Source organism: Onychomys torridus, chromosome 5, assembly GCF_903995425.1.
Source record: "Onychomys torridus chromosome 5, mOncTor1.1, whole genome shotgun sequence".
NCBI classification, from domain to species: Eukaryota; Metazoa; Chordata; class Mammalia; order Rodentia; family Cricetidae; genus Onychomys; species Onychomys torridus.
Window position 1 is genome coordinate 135,831,392 of NC_050447.1, and position 15,713 is coordinate 135,847,104.

Genomic DNA, 15,713 nt, shown 5'->3' on the forward strand with positions numbered 1-15,713 from the left:
AGAGTCCAGATTATACTGTCTTTGGGATTTTTTTTAACTGCAGAAAGACATTTGATTGTAAAGGCTGCTGAATTAAACACACACACACGTATGTGTGTGTGTGTGTGTGTGTGTGTGTGTGTGTATATATATATATATATATATATATATATATATATATATATATATAAAAGGTATCTTGACTTCAAAATTTATGTCTAAGGAGACGTTGCTTTGGAAAAAAAGGTTCTGCTTTTGTTTCCACAGAAGATGAGAACCTGTGGATTGCTTCTAGGCTAATATGGCTTGATCAGCCAAGATCCCCTGAAAGGTCTCCAATGACACCATGGCCCAGATGATCCAACATCCAAAATCAACTTTAAAGCAACTAGCTTAGAGAATACAGCCTCACAGACTACTTCAGCCAGGACTTGACCATAATTCTAAAAATTTCTTTGTGTCCCCATAAGACTACCAGCACCTACAATCAGCAGGAAGTAGCCTAGAAAACTATGCCCATATTCCCAAAAACTAGATTATGGATATCTGTCTTTGTTTAGAGATTGGTTACAAATGGTTATTGGTCATAGTCAATATGTTTCTAAAAGAAAAAAGACAGATAGGATATAGATATGATAGGATGACAGGATAGATTATTGAATCTACTTTTAAAGTGCAAAAACTTGTTTGAAATGTTTTACATTGCAATGGATTTTAGTTTATTGATACAAATTTAAAGTTAATTTTGTTATACTGTATGTGGATTTTTACTCTTGTTTAAGGTATTATGTTTTTGCAACTCATTTAAAATATAATGAATAATTAAGAAATATAAATTAATAACCAAGCTTATAGTCATCTCAGTTTTTTTAGGTATACAAAGATATATTTCAGTTAGGTTGGTAATCTTCAAACACTTCAAAGACCTACAGAATATGGCATTTTAAATGTTTTAAAAACTCAGACTTTTCTCGACAATGAGACATGTCTGCTCCTGGCACCACCAATTACTTCAAGGAAGATGATGGGCATTGAAGAAACTCATTATGGAGTTTACTTTCTTTGTGACAAATGTTAGCCACTGGGCAAAAAAGTGCCCTTGCATCAACTGATTGACAGCATGTTGTATAAACTGGACAAGCAGGACCTATAGGAAGGTGACCACTGAACTTTGCAAGATGAGATGGTTCTTCAGGTTCCTGCTTCACAGAGGAGACTGCCAGACATTCTAAAGGACACAAGGAAAAACAACTGAGAGACTCTAGGCCTGTAAGCTGAAGATGGATGCCCCAACACTGCAGAGGAACTTTGGGTGACTGTCCAGGCAGCCAGCTGACTCTGTCATTCTAGATCTTTGGAAGTTGCTTATAATGTACATCTTGTTCACTTAGGTAATATTATATCCTTCTGGGGTCTTTGATGTAGTTGAAGACTAAATAGTTATAATTTTCCTTAGTTATGATAAAAGATAAATTAGATATGAAACTTTAGACTCACAAATATAGGATATATGATATTTTCTTTAATTTTGCCAAATACAAATAGACTAGATATTGTAACTGTAACTCTTGGCTGATAACTGTTTGTTATATATTATTTTACTATATTAAAGCTAAAATCTTCCTTTTTGATTAGATAGAAAAGGGGAAATGGTAAGTGATATCTTTCTGTATGCTGTGAATATATGTTGTTCCCATTGGTTAATAAATAAACTGTTTTGGCCTATGGCAAGGCAGCTTAGAGGCAGATGGGAAAGGAGAGAAACAGGAAAAAGAAAAGGCTTAGTCTGGGGAGAAGCCAGCCTGCTGCCCAAGGAACATCATGCCAGCAGACAAGCCATGGAACATGTGGCAAAACATAAATTAATTAAATTAAATTAAATTAAGATATAAGAGCTAGGTAGCAAGAGGCCTGCCATAGACTATACAGTGGGTAAATAATATAAGCCTATGTGTTTACTTGGGTCTGAGTGGCTGCAGGCCTGGGTGGAACTAGAGAAACCTTCTGAACTACAGAGATCAAGGAATAAGAAAAGAAGGAGAGGACAACATCAGGGCCTAGTCACCCAGCTACACAGCAGAGTAAGAAAAGTATACAGAAATAGAAAAAGATAAAAGCCCAGAGGCAAAAGGTAGATGGGATAATTTAAGAAAAGCTGGCTAGAAACAAGCCAAGGTAAGGCCAGGCATTCATAAGTAATAATAAGTCTCTGTGTATTTATTTGGGAGCTGTTGGCAGCCCCCAAAGAGTAAAGGAATTAAAAACAACAACATATCCTCCATTACTAGGCATCCTCTCTAGGGTCATTCTCATAGGCTCCAGGAAATTTCCACTGCACTAGGTTTCTACATCATCCCCTAAATGCCCACCTATTCAAGTCTCTCCCCATACTCTCTCCCTCCCTCCCTCTCCAAACTGTTCCCTCCTGTTCCCACCCCTCCATTTCCCCAGTCCACCCACAAAATCTATTCCATTCCCCTTCACAAGGAGACCCATGCATCCTCCCTAGAGCCTTCCTTGTTACTTAGCCTCTCTGGGTCTGTGGAGCCTACCAAATGGGAAAAGATTTTCACCAATTCCATTTCTGATAGAGGTCTGATGTCCAAAATATATAAAAATTTCAAGAAATTAGATATAAAAACCAAGCAATCTAATTAAAAAATGGAGTACAGAGCTAAACAGAGGATTCTCAATAGTGGAATATCAAATGGCTGTAAAACACATAAAGAAATGTTCAACGTCCTTAGCCCCCAGGGAAATAAAAACTACTTTGAGATTCCATCTTACATCTGTCAGAGTGACAAAGATCAATAACAAAAGTGACACCTCATGCTGGTGAGGATGTGGAATAAGGGGAACACTCCTCCATTGCTGGTGGGAGTGCAACTCATACAACCACCATGAAAATCAATATGGCAGTTCTTCAGAAAATTAGGAATCAAACTCCTTCAAGACCCATCTGTACCACTCCTGGCATATACCCAAAACATGCTCCATCCAACCCCAAGGACACTTACTCATATGTTCATAGCAGCTTTACTCATAATAGCTAGAAACTGGAAACAACCTAGCTGTCCTTCAACTGAAGGGTGGATAAAGAGAATATGGTACATTCACACAGTGGAATATCACTTAGCTGTTAAAAACAATGACATCATGAAATTTGCAGACAAGTGGATGAAACTAGAAAAAAATGATCCTGAGTGAGGCAATCCAGATTCAGAAAGAAAACCATGATACATACTAACTTATAAGTGAGTTATTAAGTGATTAAGTTATTAGCTATTAAGTAAAGGATATTATTTTCTTAAAAATTTTTTTGTCAGTTCCTTTGAAACTAGAGTTATGAATAGGTTGTGAACCACCATGTGGTTGCTAGGAACTGAATCCAGGTCCTCTGCAAGAGCAAAAAGTGCTCTTAAATGCTAAAGCTACTTCTCCAGCTCCAATGTTATCTTTTCTAAGGGAGACATTTTCAGCTACTGACTGAAATTTTGTGTGGATCTATGTATGTGTACACATGCACATCTCTCTCACTGTGTAGGCCATAAGTTGATATTGGCCATTTTCTTCTATTGCAGAATATTCCTTTATACTGTTTGTAGATGTGTCACTTTGATTGGTATATTAAAGAGCTGAATGGCCAATAACTAGGCAGGAAGAATTTAGGTGGGACTTCTGGGGACAGAGAGAGATCTCTGGAAAAAAGAAATGGAGAGACACCAGCAGAAGGCAGAGGAAGCAGGGCAAGCAGGAGAGGTAAAATCTAAGAGCCTCATGGCAGCATGTAAATAGAAATGGGTTATTTTAAGTTACAAGAGCTAGTTAGAAACAAGCCTAAGCTAAGGCTAAGATTTCATAATTAATAATAAGACTGTACCATGATTTGGGGGCTAGAGGTACAAGAAAGATGGCTACATATGGTGTCCAATGTGGGGACTCAAATTTCCAAACATAGGGCCTGAGAAAGCTAAGAAAAGTTCTGACAGGAATCCAGATGTTGCTTTCTAGTCCTGCAGTCTCTCAGGCAGACTGGTGCTTGGCATACAGAGGTGCCACTATAGGTCACTGGCTGCAGGCTGGAGCTGGCTTCCAGCACCATGTGCTGAGCTGAGCCATGTGGCAGCTGACATGGCAGTTTAAGATTTGTCTCATATGGTCAGAAAACACTGCAGATGCTTAGTAAAGCCAGGTCCAGATACAGAAAATCTTCAAAAAGGCACAGTATATTTTGAAATGTGCTTAGGTGCTGAAGAAAGAAAAGAAAATTTGTATACAGACATTAAAAATAGCTTAAAATAATAAAGCATTTAAAAAGAGAGTAAAGTAATATTAAAAATTAAGACATTTGAGGATGGAAAATATTATAACACAAGGAGTTTGGCCTTTATATGATGCTATATATTGTTAATTTTGACTTTTTTAATGTTAATGAACAGAGGATTGTAACACAAATTTCTTTTTTTTCAAAGATTTATTTATTTATTTATGATGATGATGTACACAGTGTTCCGTCTGCACATATCCTTGCAGGCCAGAAGAGGGCACTAGATCCCATCACAGATGGCTGTAAGCCACAATGTGGTTGCCGGGGATTGAACTCAGGACCTCTGGAAGAACATTCAGTGTTCTTAACCTCTGAGCCATCTCTCCAGCCCCACTAACACAAATTTCTAACAGGCCTTTTAATAAAAACCTGGAACCAGATATTGGAGTACATGCTGAAAGATCAGAAAAACAAAGGAACAAACCACTGCCACATCTTACCTCTAGGACTCTTCAGCCTCAAAAGGCATTTAGCTTCTGTCTCCTCATGCCTTATATACCTTTCCCCACCCAGCTATTAAAGGTGTGTGTGCTTCCCAAATACAGGGATCAAAGGTGTGTGCCACCACTGCCTCTCTCAGTTTCTCTCCTAGAAAGAGAAACTGAGTCAGTCTCATGTAGTCCAGGATGGCTTTGAACTCAGAGACCAAGATGGATCTCAGCCTTCTGAATGCTAGAATTAAAGGTGTGTGCCACCACTGCCTGGCATCTATGATAAATCTAGTGGCTTGTTCTGTTCTCTGATCTTCAGGCAAATTTTATTAGGGTATACAATATATCACCACAGAGAATGACAGCTGCTGAGAGACACTGGATTGTGGAAGGGACTGCTGAATTAAACCAGCTTATATACTTTTAAGGATGTCTTGGCTTCAAACTGGGAAGTCAGAAAATGTATTGCTTTGGGGGAAGAGGTTATACTTTTGTTTCCACACGACATAAACATTGTGGATTCATTCAAGGTTCACAGAGACCAGGTTTGGTTAGGGGAAACCCCCTGAAAATCCTGGCTACAGACAAAAAATAAACTTAGAAAAACTACAAAACAGATGATGTATATTTTACCATTTTAAACATAAAATAAAAATCTTTAACTGACTTGTACACACTGCACATTCCGTACTTGTGTTAATATAGATATGTATCTTACCTTTAGAAGTTTGTATGGTTTCAAAGCAAAGGGACCAGACACCAATGAAAGCAAGTAATGTGGGGATTTATCAAGGCAACTCCACATAGTTAAAAAGGAGGTTTATTTTGGGGAAACTTTCAACCAGTAAAAGGGGTTGGTTACAGGATCCAGGAGAGGTGAGGTCCAGTCCAGCAGGGTTCTCCGGAGAACTCTGACTCAGTCTGTCTTCTAGCATCCAGGATCACCAGGAACCAAGGGCGTGGCACATCCAGATCTCGGATCTTAAGGGCTCCCATCTCAGCCCTGCCCCAGGGGTGCATCATTGGTAGGTGTGGCAGTTACCAGAAGCCTCACTAAGGGTAGTACTTCCAGGTCAAAGCTTGAACAGCTACCCACTACAAGCAGGTGGCCCAGGTGACCCAGCTTTGCAGAGTGCCTCTGTTGCAGTTTCCTCAGGGTTCTACATCCAGAACAGCTTCAAGGCTGCTGCCTGAGATGGTCCAGCCTTACAGACTAATTCTAGCCAAGATTACAGATGAGTCTTGGGTGTTCCCATTGCACAGAGCCTGGACAACAAATGTTAGGGCTAGCTCACACAGGATTTGACCATTATCCTAATTTTCTCAGGGTTCCCCAAAGATGCCAGCAACAGTCTAGAAAACAAGATGCCCATATTCCTAAGAGGTTGAGTGAGTGATTTTTGGTCATTTGGTGAGTTATGGTTATTTGTGGAATTGGTTACAAGTTATTGGTCATGGCCAGGAAAAATGCTGAACAAAGGAAATAAAATTCAGGGAGCTCCTTCTGAAGGGAAAAGGGGGGGTATAGTATAGAAATTATGGGATAAAAGTATTGTTGAGTCTACTTCTGAACAACCACTAGTATCAAATATTTTACATTGGTGTGGATTTCTTGTAAATTGATACAAATTTAAGGTTACTTTTGTTACACTGTATATGTTTTTACTCCTGTTTAAGGTACATATGCAGCTCATTTAAAAATTCAATGTATAATTAAGAAATACAGGTTAGTAGTTAGTCATTTATAATCAAATTTGTAGTTATGTTAGGTATGTTTTCAAGGTTAAACAGATATATTTTAGATAGGTCATTTTCAAACACTTTGGAGACCTACAGAATATGCCATTTAAGATGTTTTAATAACCTAAGGCTTTTCATGGCAATGAGACATGTCTGCTCCTGGCAGCACCAATTTACTTCAAAAGAGGATGGCAGGCATCTAAGAACTTCCATATGGAGTTTTTTTTTTCATTTGTAGCAAGATTAGCCACTGGGCAAAGAAACTGCCCTCACCTCAACTGCTGACAGAATGCTGTCCAAATTGACAAGTAGGATACAAAAAAAGACACTTGCCAAACTTTGCTATGACGAGGTAGAATAGTCCTTCAAAATTCCTGATTTACAGAAAAGTCTATCAGATATTGTAGGCACATAGGCTGAAGATAGATGCTTCAACATTGCAGAGGAACCTTGGATGATTATCCAGGCAGCCAGCTGTTTCTGTCATTTCTATAGTTTTGGAAGTTTTTTGTTCTGCACTTCTTGTTTACTCAGGTAATATTATATCTTTCTCAGATCTATGATAGAGTTGAAGACTAGATAGTTATAGTTACAGTTTTCCTTGTTACCAAATTCAAAAAGCAAACTCACACAAAAAGGTATAAAGTGTATAAGGTTAAGAGAGATAAACACTTTAAATTGTTTATCTATGAAAATGTTTTGAGGTGTAAAAAATATTCAGGTTGGTAATACAAGTTAGGATGGAAAGTGAATTAGGTACAAAACTTTGGACTCACCAAGATAGGATAGACAATGGAGTATTTCCTCTGAATTTGCCAAATGCAATTGGACTGGACATTGTGAATATAATCCTTAACCAATAATTGTTATGACTGTATATAGTTTTATTGTGTTAAGAGTTAAAACATTCCCTTTTTATTTAGATAATACCTAATAGTTGTTCTGTGTATAGTTTTACTGTGTTAGAGCTAAAATATTTTTTATTTAGACAAGAGGGGGAGATATTGCAGAATAATCTTTTTGTACACTGTAGATATGTCTTTGTCAAGGCACCTTCTGATTGATTTAATGAAGAGCTGAATCGCCAATACCTAGGCAGGAAGAGGTTAGGCAGGAAGAGGTTAGGCAGGACTTCTGGCTGGAGAAAGGAGATGAATCTAGATGTGGGAGAGACACCAGAGGACAGGTAGAGGAAATATGAAAGAGGCAAAACATAGATTAATATAAATGGGTTAAGTTATAAGAGCTAGTGGGATAAGGCTAAGCTATAGGCCAAGCTATAATAATTAATAATTAGTCTCCATGTCTTTCTTTGTGAGCTGGCAGTCCAATTAGTTTTTTGTTTGTTTGTTTGGTTGGTTGGTTGGTTGGTTTTTGGAGACAGGGTTTCTCTGTGTAGCTTTGCGCCTTTCCTGGAACTCACTCTGTAGCCCAGGCTGGCCTTGAACTCACAAAGATCTGCCTGGCTCTGCCTCCTGAGTGCTGGGGATTAAAGGCATGCACCACCACTGCCCAGCCCAATTAGTTCTTGAGATAGGGTCTTTCTCTGAACCTGGGGCACAGTTTTTTCAGGTAGACTGTCAGCCCACTGACATTCTAGAATCCGTTTCCAGCTCAAAGAGCCACCAAACACAGCTGTCTGTGTGCTAGGATTCTAAGCTTAGGTTTTTATGCTTGCATAGCAAGCACCTTACCCACTGAGCCATATTGCTAGTCTCTCAAGTTTCTTTCATTGCTATTGACTTAGGATTTATTTCCCTTTTTTACATGCCTTTTAAGTATCTAGACATTGCTGTGGGATGTCTTTCTGTATGCTGTGAACATGTGTTATTCCCACTGCTTAATAAATAAAGCTTCATTGGCCTATGGCAGGGCAGGATGGAGCCAGGTGGGAAAATCCAAGAGAGATAGAGAAAGGAGAAAGGAGAGTGGAAGGCAATACTAACCTGCTGTTCAAGGAGCAACATGTAATGAGACACAGGTAATGCTACGGCTACGTGGCAACATATAGATTAGTAGAAATGGGTTAAGTTATAAAAGCCAGTTAGCAAGAAGCCTAACCCATAGGCCATAAAGTTTGTAATATAAGCCTCTGTGTGTTTTCTTGGGACCAAGCAGCTGTGGGATGTGGGTGGAAGAGATTTGTCCTGACTGTGTGGCCTGGCAGGACTGGAGAAACTTGCAGCTATAAGACATTCAAGAAATTCTGTCATTAAATTATTTCCGGTATCCACTCTTATCTTTAATATCTGTGAATATTCTTTGATGTTTATCTCATTTTTCATTTCTAATGCTTGAGGCTTTTTTTTCTTAATGCAGCTCATCAGTAGTTTGTCTTCTTTATTAATCTTTTAAAATAATTAACTTTAGGATTTGTTGATCATCTCAGTTGTTACTTTTAAAATTATTCTTTCACTAATTTCTGTTACTTTTGCTTTGGTTCTATTTTCTTTGTGATTATTTTGTACAGTTGGTGTCTTCTTTTTCAATATAAGCATTCCCTATCTTCTGAGAATTGTTACATACAAACTTTGATATGTAGTATTTCATTCATTCAACTTGTAAGATAATAGTCTTGCAGAGCCCAGACTTGCTGTAAATTGTTTATCGTGAACATGTGGGGGTGATTGCTTCTTTATATGATTTATGCTCTGCCTTTGCTCCTACTTCCCAGGATGCTTCTAACTTCCTCAGGATAAGCTTGGGATATAAAATAAGGAGTAGCAAAGTTCTTCCATGAGGCTGATAGGTCTTCCTTACATATCCTTCCTCCTGGACGCTTTTCCATATTCTTCAGTTTCACTATTTCCTCACCAAGAAGCCAGTTGTCCAAGTTCTCATTGGGGTCATCTTTAAATCTCTTCTGGCATTGTCTCACCTATGACTCACATCACTTCCAGGAGATAATGTGCATCTTGTCACAATAAACTCTATGATTAAGTCTGCCTCAAATGTATTAATCTTTCTATTAAACTTTACAATAGCTTTTCTTATTTATATTGTTCACTTATCTTTAAGGTTCTCTGCATTATAGTTTCCTTTGTCAGGTCTACTATCATTATGAAGTACTCAGTATTTCTTTCCTCTGATTTTACTCTCAATCTTGTTTTTATTTTTATTTTTTATTTACATCTGTCTAATGACATGCAAATGGATTTAGTTTTCATTGCATCTTCTTTAGGCAAATTTAATCCAGCATATCTGCTCTTTTTGAAATATGGGTTGATTTGTACTATTTAGTGATTTCTGTGAATCATAGTTTACTTATCTTTTCCTGACCCTGCCATGCCAGTGAACTTTTTTGTCAATGTATCAGAATGCCTGATTGAACAGTATGAAGCAGGATTTGTTTTACTCCAAGTAGCAGTCAATAGTCTTTGGCTGTATTAATTTCAGCATTCTCTCTTTGGTGGCATTTCTTTAATTTTATGGAGGATAGAAGCAAAGTAAGGAAGGAACAGAAGACCAGCCATTACCCTCAAAGGCATGATCTCAGTGACCTACTTCCTGAAACAAGGCTCCGCCCCCTAAAGTTTCCAGAACCTTCCAAACCAGGGCTGCCACCTGTGAGTCAAGAATTCAGTGCTCCCCATGGAGGAGAAATTTCACGTTTATGCTGTAATACCTGCCTTATATTGGGATGATAGAGTTTTATCTTTTCCTATTGAGGATTTGTATGCCCCTTTAATATTCCATTACATTAACATTTAATCTGAATTCCTCATCAGAAGTTCATCAATCTCTGTTCTCCTTTCCATTTAGCACTTCAAATGCCTTTACTGTCTGTGCAGCTTTCTCTCACTGTAACAACTGTCTGAGTTAACTTAAAAGGAGGAAATGTTTGGCTCAGTTTTGGGGGTTTAAGCTGATGGTGCCTTGGCCCCATTGTTTCTGGGCCTGAAATTACTGGGGTGCATGGTACAACAATTTATCTCATGGTGCCCATAAAGCATAGAGAAAAAGAGGAGAGCCTGGGATCTCAATATCTCCTTTAAGGGCATGTTACTAGTGACCTGAGTCCTCCCACTAGCCTCTACTTCTTATAAGTTTTCTTCACCTCCCATGAGTGCCAGGCTGGGAAATAAAGATTTCTTACATGGGACTTTGGAGGGTTTGCAACATCCAAGCTGTAGCACTGTAGTCACATTTTATGTTGTTATTATACAAGATTCTTATTTTCTTTTATTTCTATATATTCAAATTGTTTCTATTATTGTGGTTGTTGTTTTATAAGGCCAGTGATTGTTTACCAACTTTTTAGGCAATCATTACTTCTTACAGTTTAAACCTTTAAGTTAAAAACTCTTTTAACAGATTCTGTAGTGAAAAATCCATTGGTCTTGTCTGAAAATATTATTTGCCTTAATTAAAATCTAAGTTGCCAGCTATCTTCCCTTGTCACTTTGAAGTCACTCGCCCATTGTCTCAGACATCAGTGTTACTATGGAGATGTCTGTTTTCCTTGGTGTCATTCTATTGAGACGCAATCTGACCTTTTTAAGGGCTCTCAAGATTCTTTGCTACTTTCTTCTGTAGTTTTACTTCGGTGTCTAGTGATATTTGATTTATACACACCATTCTTCATACTTTCCACATCTAAAGATGTCAGAAATTATTTCTTTGAACATTGCCTCTTCCCAGGCTCACTTCTAGGTCTTCAATTAGATTTTCACCTTTCATCTGAATTTGGTTTTGTCTTTCTTTTCTGTTTTCCAGCTTCTTGATCTTGTGCACTGTATTTGAGGACATTTCTGTAGACCTTTCAGTTCATAAGTTTCTGTTAAGCTATGTTTCATATGCTCTTTATCTTACCACTGAGTTTTAGATTTCAGTAACTAAAATTTACATTTCTAGAATTAAAAAAAAAAATCTATCTAGACTTTTTTTTTTTTTTTTTTTTGAGACAGGCTCTTACTGTGTAGCTCTGGCTGGCCTGGAACTCCATATACAGACCAGGCTGGCCTCAAACTCAAAGATCTACCTGCCCCTACTTCTTGAGTGCTGAGATTAAAGGTATGTGCCACCATGCCTGGCTATCTGGTACTTCTTGACAGTGCCTTTTATTTACTCTCATGCTTTCTGTTCGGTATTTAAAAACATCAATAAATATTTTAGCCACAGTTAAAACATACCTATTAACTCTAATACTGGGAACCAGGGTTCTATTTCTGTTGCACATATTTTTATACTGTATCTTGTTCATGATGGCTTGTTTTTATGTATTTGTTTCAATTTAGGGATTGTAAATTGCTTTATAGGGCTGAGGAATCTTTAACATGGCTCTCCCTTGAAAGGATGCACTTGCTTATTTCCAGCTACCTGGATGCAACTAATCTGGTATTACACTGTTATTGTTTTGGGATTTCCTAGATCATGTGTAAATGTGAATTGTGCAAATAAATATTCTAAATCTGTCTGCAGATACAGAAAAATATCATAGAAAATCAACAGCATGTTTGAAAAGGATTCTCAAACAGGCACATCCTCTGTTTCTGTTGTCTAGGTTTTTCTTTTAGTTTACCATTTCAGAAAGAATATTTCAAATTTTCTTATTTTAAATCAAGTTTTACTTCCAACATGGGCTTTAATAAGGCTCTGTGTGGATGAAGGCTGTACCCTATACCCATGACTGTTAAAATTTCATGATTATGTAACTGAGGTTAATGCCTTTGTGATAGCAGTGGGTAATGTACCACTTCAATAAACCAGCTTTCAGTTCCTTACTTAGATGTCCTGTGAGTATGCAACATATTTTTGAGAGGTAAGTTATATACCTTGAGTAATTTTACAGAAGTATTTCATCCAGTACTTATTGATGATTGTGTTCATCATATGTAGACATATGAATATGCACATCGAGGCCAGACGTTGATAATATATGTCTTCCTTCATCTCTACTTTTATCATTTTGGAGTCTCTGGCTGAAACCAGAGCTCACTGAATGACTGGCTAAAAGCTTAAGGAATCTACCTATCTTCCTCCCTCCACAACCAGTGGTAGGGTTATGGTTGCACACACCCACACCTAGGCTTTGTATGCACATACTGGCAATCTGAACTCAAGTCACTTTACTGACCAGGCCATTAGTAAACAATACTAGTTCTTGTTTAGCTGCAGAATTTTCAGGCTTATTATCTGTCATTAGATGGAATACTACATCAAAGTCACAGGCTTTAGTTTTTCAAATCCAAAAATCTCTTCTGCACACTATTTTATAGACATTGTATGAGAACAAGTTAGGAGGCCTGGGAACATAGCTCAGTGATAAAGCACTTGCCTAACACACACAAGGCCCTTTGTTTTGGGACAGAGCCTCATATATCTCAGGCTGGCCTCAAACTTGTTATGTGGCTGAGGATGACTTTGAATTTCTGATCCTTATGCCTCTATATCCCTACTGATGGGATTATAAGTGTCACCACTCTGTTTATGTGATGCTGGGGGTTGAACACAGGGAGGGCTTCATGCATGATAGGCAAGTACTCTACCAACTGAACAACATTCTCAACTCTTGATTTTTTTTTCCAAGACAGAGTTTCTCTGTGTAGCTTTGGAGCCTGTCCTAAAACTCACTCTGTAAACCCGGCTGGCCTTGAACTCACAGAGATCTGCCTGCCTCTGCCTCCTGTGTGCTGGGATTAAAAGTGCACTACCACTGCTTAGCTCTCAACTCTTGATTTTTAAATGTTAAGATTTGGTTTACTTATTGGCAAAGGATACATCTACTTCATTTCTTTTCTCTTGCTCTCACATCTTCTTCTATTTAACTTTCTTTTCATTGGCTGGGGCAATGTATCAAGGGAGAAATACAACACAAACTCATATAACTTAACAACATTCTTGAGTTGTCTTACATTTTCATACCTATTGTTTTCCAAGAGCCTTTTGGTGGATTAATCCATTATTTTAAAGACCTATTTGCTATGTAATATATATTTTCCTTTTACACTGTGAACTTAAATAGAAACTAAATATTGTGAAGTTAATCCTCTTAAAAGTCTCTTTGATATTCAAGTAAAATTCTTTTGAAATGCTTATGCTATAGTGATTGTATTGGGTAATGAGGGCTGAACCCTGGGACTCATGCATGTCAAACATATGCTCTATATTCTAGGTGTACTACACCACAGTCCTATTTTTGAAGTCCAATTTGGCTTTATTTTGCTAAGTTCTCCATTGCCAGTGGTTTTGCATGCAATACAGCCAAAGCAACAATACTTATGTTGATTTTAATTCTTTAATATGTCAGTTTTACTTTGAAGTAATTGGCATCATAGTGTTTGGAGGGTCATACCATCAGCATCCACACAAGAAAATGACAGGCAACTGGCAAGCACAAAACTACCAATAAGGGCAAGAAGGATGTTATAGGATGCTTAACTTCATGAGCCATGTAGTTCTTCAAGATATTTTCATGTTATGGCTGTTCCCATTTCATTATACAGGACAAGCATGGCAATGCAGTTATATAATAGACACTCAAAGGTGAGGTGTCTTTTTTTCTTATTAGTCACAAGAATATTCCCTCAGCAAGGTGATTTATTTCATTTAAATCAAACCTTATTTTGGATTTATGAAATCACTTGTAAGTTACAGGTCAGCTCTATAAGGATCTACATCTTAAGTCAACAGACCTCTAGAAAACCAAGACAATATACAACTAATGATATCAATGGGTGGTGGGCTGGGGATGGGGAAGAGCCAAACTTTTCTTGTAGCAAAAAAGAAAAAAAAAACATCTTGATTAAATTTTCTATTCATCATTTTGATTTCAGATGAGAGAATGTGAGATGAGTTTACACAAAACAGGTATACTTCATCAATCCAAAGAATCAATTTTTTAAGATGCGCAATATCAGAATCTGTTAAAATCAAAGGCTGTAATTAATAATCAGTGATGTTTTTAATGGTTGCATCTGAAATATGTCCTATAATAGATGGGTCTTTACAGTTAGGATCAATGGATCAAAACTAATATGGTACAATAAACTACCAGTCAAAATATTAACCTATATAGTATGTAAATTTTAAGTGGATGCATTTCATATTTATATCAACAAACATTTATTGTGACCAGGTGATGTTTTAAGTTTCATTTAATTCATTTCTTGCAATTACTCCTCTTTACTTAGGTTGTTACTAGCTTCTTCTACATTCCTAGGTGTTTCTCTTAAAACTTATGAAAACCTGTTAGGCAAACAAATGACACTCTTGATGAAGCATTCCTATGAAAATATTCTACTAACTTTTAGTATCTGCAAAGAATGGAGATCTCTTTGCAGAACAGGCATAGTGTATCCAAAAAGTGTTGTACAGTAGACAGGGTAATGATCCCCCAACAAATAAATTTGTGTCTCTAAATCCAGGAGTCCACAAATATTTTTTTCTTTTTACATGTCAAAGGGCCTTTTCTGATACAGTTAATTATGTGGACCTGTTAATGAGATTATTCTGGTGAGCTCTTAAAAACTACTTTAGCCAGCTGTGGAAGGCCCCAAAAATGCACCATCCTAGTCAAGTCAATAAGTCACGATTTCTTCCACCTTCTGGGAAGAAGTGCGACTTCTCTGATTTTAGCTATAGGAGGCCAGTATTAGGATTTGTGACCCACAAAACCACAACACATTAATGCCGTCTTAAACAGAGAAACAAAGTTTTGTGGAAACTGGTTACAACTGCAATAGGCAAGAGGCTTATTCCAGCTAACTCAACACCATTCTGTGTAGTACTCGAACATTCTGTGCAAGAACACGTTTTGGCTTCAGACGACAGGCAGCATCCATTTAGCTCGACAGGCTGCGTGGTGTGCATTTCTTCCTCGGAGTTTCACAAGGTTAAGAAAAATACTTCAAGGGTTAACGGAACCCCGTTTACCTGGTTTGTGCGGGCCTACTGGTTTTGCACTCGCAAGGGTGAGTTACAGCAAACTAGGTAAACCCAAGAAAAGGCCCTCTTAAAGCTCGCCTCCTGAAGCTCCTAGGCGACAATGCCACCACAAGGGTAGCGCTCTTTTGCAGGGTTCACACTGCCCTTTCCCGCTCTTGGGGCATGCCACGCGCCTCAAGCTTCAGCAAAAGAACGTTCGAAGTCAACGAGTGATACCAAATCTCGCGATATCTGGGCCATCCGCCGGACGGTTGGAGCCTACTTAGTCCGGAAATCGCTCCAGCACGCTTACAGACTAACCCATCTTCTTCCCGCGATATCTGTAGGGAGGCGAGACGGGGAGCGTCTAG